This window comes from Scyliorhinus torazame, chromosome 9 (assembly GCF_047496885.1).
Source record: "Scyliorhinus torazame isolate Kashiwa2021f chromosome 9, sScyTor2.1, whole genome shotgun sequence".
In the NCBI taxonomy this organism is placed as follows: domain Eukaryota; kingdom Metazoa; phylum Chordata; class Chondrichthyes; order Carcharhiniformes; family Scyliorhinidae; genus Scyliorhinus; species Scyliorhinus torazame.
The window spans coordinates 234,870,002-234,876,001 of NC_092715.1; positions in this window are offsets into that span (position 1 = coordinate 234,870,002).

Genomic DNA, 6,000 nt, shown 5'->3' on the forward strand with positions numbered 1-6,000 from the left:
CATCGCCTGCAATCGCCGACGGCCAGCTGCGTCTCGCCTCCGCCATGATCGCCCAGTCCCGACCGCACAACCTCGTAACTGCGACGACAAAGGTGAAGGTCGACGGGCATGAGATATCCTGCCTTCTGGACTCCGGGAGCACTGAGAGCTTCATCCACCCCGATACGGTAAGGCGCTGCTCCCTCGCGGTACACCCCATTAACTAAAGAATCTCCCTGGCCCCCGGATCACACTCCGTGGCCATCCGGGGGTACTGCATCACCACCCTCACCATCCAGGGCGTAGAGTTCAGCGGCTTCCGGCTCTACGTCCTCCCCAACCTCTGCGCTGCCTTGTCACTCGGCCTGGACTTCCAGTGCAACCTCCAGAGCCTAACCCTGAAATTTGGCGGGCCCCTACCTCCCCTTACTGTCTGCGGTCTCACAACCCTTAAGGTCGACCCGCGTTCTCTGTTTGCAAACCTCGCCCCGGATTGCAAACCCGTCGCCACCAGGAGCAGACGGTATAGCGCCCAGGACAGGACCTTCATCAGGTCTGAGGTCCAGCGGCTGCTGCGGGAAAGTATCATCAAGGCCAGCAACCCCCTGGAGAGCCAAAGTGGTAGTAGTGAAAACGGGGGAGAAAAACAGGATGGGCGTTGACTACAGTCAGACCATCAATCGGTACACGCAGCTCGGCGCGTACCCCCTCCCACGCATATCTGATATGGTCAATCAGATTGCACAGTACTGGGTCTTCTCGACAGTGGACCTGAAATCTGCTTACCACCAGCTCCCCATTCGCAAGGCGGACCACCCGTACACCGCGTTTGAAGCGACAGCCGCCTTTACCATTTCCTTAGGGTTCCCTTTGGCGTCACTAACGGGGTCTCGGTCTTCCAACGGGAGAGGTACCGAATGGTTGACCGGTACAGACTGTGGGCCACTTTCCCGTACTTGGATAAAGTCACCATCTGCGGCCACGACCAGCAGGACCACGACGCTAACCTTTCCAAATTTCTCCACACGGCCAAACTCCTCAACCTAACCTACAACAAGGAGACGTGTGTGTTCAGCACGACCCGATTAACCATCCTCGGCTATGTGGTTCAGAACGGAGTTCTAGGGCCCGACCCCGATCGCATGCGCCCCCTCATGGAACTCCCCCTCCCCCACTGCCCCAAGTCTCTCAAACGATGCCTGGCTTCTTTTCGCACTACGCCCAGTGGGTCCCTAGCTATACGGACAAGGCCCGCCCACCCATCCACTCTACCGGTTCCCCACTGAAGGCCGAGGTCACCAGGCCTTCAACCGTATCAAGGCCGCGATGCACGCGGTCGACGAGACGCTCCCCTTCCAAGTCGAGAGCGATGCATCAGACATCGCTCTGGCAGCCACCCTCAACCAGGCAGGCAGGCCCGTGGCATTCTTTTCCCGCACCCTTCATGCCTCCGAAATTCGGCACTCCTCCGTCGAAAAGGAGGCCGAAGCTATTGTTGAAGCTGTGCGGCACTGGAGGCATTACCTGGCCGGCAGGAGATACTCTCTCCTCACGGTCAGATGGCTTCATGTTTAACAACACACAGTGGGGTAAGATCAAAAATGATAAGATCTTGCGGTGGAGGATCGAGCTCTCCACCTTTAATTACGAGATTTTGTATCATCCCGGTAAGCTCAATGAGCCCCCCGATGCCCTGTCCCGAGGTACATGTGCCAGCGCACATGTGGACTGACTCCGGACCCTGCACGACGATCTCTGTCACCCAGGGATCACCCGCATTTATCGCTTCATTAAGGCCTGCAATCTGCCCTACTCCATCGAGGAAGTCAGGGCTATCACCAGAGACTGGCAGGTCTGCGCGGAGTGTAAACTGCACTTCTACCGGTCAGACCATGCGCGCCTGGTGAAGGCCTCCCAGCCCTTTGAATGCCTCATCGTGGACTTCAAAGGGGGGCCCCTCCCCCCCCCACCGACTGCAACACGTATTTTCTCATTGTGGTCGACGAATATTCCAGATTCCCGTTCGCCATCCCATGCCCCGATATGACATCTGCCACCGTCATCAAAGCCCTCAACACCATCTTCGCTCTGTTCGGATTCCACGCCTACGTCCACAGCGACCAGGGATCCTCATTTATGAGCGATGAGCTGCGCCAGTACCTGCTCAACAGGGGCATTGCCTCGAGCAGGACAACCAGCTACAACCCCTGGGGAAGCGGGCAGGTGGAGCGGGAGAATGGGACGGTCTGGAAGGCCGTCCAGCTGGCCCTGTGGTCCAGAAATCTCCCGGCCTCCCGCTGGCAGGAGGTCCTCCCCGACACACTTCACTCCATTCGGTTGCTCCTGTGCATTGCGACGAACGTCTCCTTGCCTTCCCCAGGAAGTCCACCTCTGGGGTTTCGCTCCCAGCGTGGCTGGCAGCTCCAGGACCCCTTCTCCTCCGCAAGCACATGCGGCTACACAAGGCGGAACCATTGGTTGAGAGGGTACAGCTACTTCACGCGAACCCGCAGTACGCCTACGTAGTGTACCCCGATGTCCGCCAAGACACAGTCTCCCTCAGGCCCCGCTCCAGGACAATCCGTCCTCCCCTTGCTCCCATTCGGGGATGAAGAGGAGTCACCAACGAATGAGCCGACGCCTGACTCGCCACCAGCACTGCGGCGCTCTCAATGACGGATCAAGGCACCCGACCGTCTAAATTTGTAACCTTCTTTGAAATTTTTATGACAACCTGGATGTAAATTGTTTTCCACCCCCCCCGCTGGACTCATTTTTAACAGGGGGTGAATGTGGTAGTCACCACTGTTGTATTATATTGTATATACTGCACTGCATACGAGTATTATGGTAAGGCCCCTGCAGGTACAGGGGTAGATCCCTGCCTCCTGGCTCTGCCCAGTAGGCGGAGTATAAATGTGTGTGCTGTCCGAACAGCAGCCATTTTGGCAGCAGCTGTAGGAGGCCACACATCTATGTGTAATAAAGCCTCGATTACTCTCTGTCCTCGTCTCGTCGTAATTGATAGTGCATTACTGGAGGAAACCCATGCAAACAGAGGGAAAACGTGCAGACTCCGCACTGACAGTGAACCAAGCGGGAATTGCACCTGGGACCCTGGACTGTGGTGATTAGGGGATTTTCACAGCAACTTCATTGCAGTGTTAATGTAAGCCTGCTTGTGGCACTAATACAGATCATTATTATCTGGAGTGTGGGAGAGGGTCCAATGCAGGGTTCAGTCTAGGTGTTTAAAATAGTTACGTTGAAGGTAGAAGTGGTTTTATTTCTTCAAACTATTAGTTTAAAACTGGCAGAACCATCTAAACTTAACAACTTAAATTGCTTTGTCAGTTGGTTCCCAACTCAACACAATTGTCCAGGGGACGTAAGCGCTTGTGGAGAATTTCAGTGCAATCCCTTATCTGGAAAGCGTCCAGAGGGATTTTCCAGCACAGCTTTGGAGTACCTCCCAAAATCTGAGGCTGGAGAGCCAAGAAGTTTGTAATCATTGAGCCTTTACAGCACTGAAGGAGGACATTTGGTCCATCACATCCATTCCAGCCTAGCCCAATCTTTCTGTCATTAAATAAATCACCATATAATCTTCCCAGGTATTCAGGAGCCTCAGCTCATCACTTCCCAAACCCAGTGAGAGTGAAGCCTATTGTAGTTACCAAGCCAGAGAATTCGACTAACAGACCAGTAATCAAGTCTGAGATATTCCTGATTTAGAAAATGGGTTTACGGGATCTGGGGAACAGGTGGGGAGGTGGATTTGAGACCAGGAAGAGATCGGCCATGATCTGATTGAATGGTGGAGCAGGCTCGAAGGGCTGAATTGCCTACTCCTGCTCCTAAATCCGATATTATTTATCCAGTAGATTCTGGTGAGGTGTTTTAGCCTCTGAATGAAGCTTCATTGATTCCCTCCCCCCATTATCTTCTCGTCAACTAAGCCTCTCAATGTATAGCTCCTGACCATTCATCAGCACTTTGGAGAGGCGAGAGACTGCGTAGCCAAGTCACTAATCTAAGATTCTACTAAGAATTCTTTCACAACCTGCTGATCTGGAGCAACGAGAAGGACAAGGACAGCAAGTGCATGTGAACATCACCACTTCCAACACACACACCAACCTTACTTGGAAATGTGATTGGTTGTTCCTTCAGTAATGCTGGGTCAGAATCCTGGAACTCACACCACCCCCAGCAAACCCGACATTGTTGGCCCACTCACATCACATATGTGGCAGCAGCTCATCACCACCTTCTCAAGGGTAATGAAGGATGGGAACAGTAAACAAGAGCAAATGTCCACAGATCCCTGAAGGTAGCAGGGCAGGTCGATCAGGTAGTCAAGAAGACAGATGGTATCCTTCCCTTTATTAGCCATGGTTTAGAATACAGGAGCAGATGGGTTATGCTGGAAAATGTGTAAAGCATGAATTTAGGCCACAATTGAGTACTGTATGCAGTTCTGGTCACTTCATTACAGAAAGGCCATTGCATTAGGGAGAATACAGAGGAGATTCCCGATGATGTTGCCAGCATTGGAAAACTACAGCTATGAAGAAAGAGATAAACTGGGATTGTTCTCCTTGGTACAGAGGAAACAGAGGGTAGATTTGATTGAGACGTAACATTTGTGAGAGGCTTGGATAGAATGGATGGGAAGGGCCTATTTCCCTTAGCAGCGAGGTCAGTGACTATCTATTTGAAGTGATTGGTAGAAGACTAAAGGGGAGATGAGGAAAAACCTTTTCTTCCAGAGGGTGGTGGGAGGTTTAGAACTTATTGCCTGACAGAGGCAAAAAGACTCAACTTATTGAAAAGGTGCCTGGATATGCACCTCAAGCGCTGTAACCCGGAGGACTTATGGGCCAAATGCTGGAAAGGCATCAGGCTGGGTGGCTCATGTTTTCAGCTGGTGCACACACGATGGACCAAGTGGCCTCCTTCTGTCCAATAAACTTGCTACGTTTCTATGATTCTAACAAATGATTGCTGGCAACGTCCACACCCTGTGGACCGTAGGCAGCTCCACAGGCCATTTTGCTGGAAATTAATAAATACATAAGCACAGGTTGCTATTCCACTGCATTACAGAGGGCTTGCTGCAGTGTTTGAGCTGCCGATGAGGTGCCCAGGCTTGGTTGTTCTAGTCTTTCAGATGAACGTTAAAGATCCTGTAACATCATTCAAAGAAGGATATTAAATTGGCCCAGAGTACTGCTAAAATATTTTTCCTTAGGAAAAGCATATTAACTGATAATTCATCTCTGCTCTTTGGCTCCCTCATGTGCTTATGTAATCGCAGTTATGCATGTCAAATACATTTGTAAGAACAGCTCTGGTATAAAGAAGATAAGTCACTATATAAATCCATATCTTTTTGTATAAACCTGGAGCTATTTTTTGACAATATCCAATTAACAGTTTTCAATCGCATGTAGTGTGGGATCATTAGTGGGGAGAAGCATTACTGTGCAGCAAAAATCATGAACAGCTTTTTGATGTTCAAAGGGGAGGTTTTGTTGAACCTGTAAGTATCTGGGATGAGCATGTGTGTCCAATGGAACTTTCGCAAACTGATAGTTATGGAGCTTTCCAGTGGCCAATAATCATTTACAAAGAACAAAGAAATGTACAGCACAGGAACAGGCCCTTCAGCCCTCCAAGCCCGTGCCGACCATGCTGCCTGACTAAACTACAATCTTCTACACTTCCTGGGTCCGTATCCCTCTATTCCCATCCTATTCATGTATTTGTCAAGATGCCCCTTAAATATCACTATCGTCCCTGCTTCCACCACCTCCTCCGGTAGCGAGTTCCAGGCACCCACTACCCTCTGCGTAAAAAACTTGCCTCGTACATCTACTCTAAACCTTGCCCCTCTCACCTTAAACCTATGCCCCCTAGTAATTGACCCCTCTACCCCAGGGAAAAGCCTCTGACTATCCACTCTGTCTATGCCCCTCATAATTTTGTAGACCTCTATCAGGTCGCCCCTCAACCTCC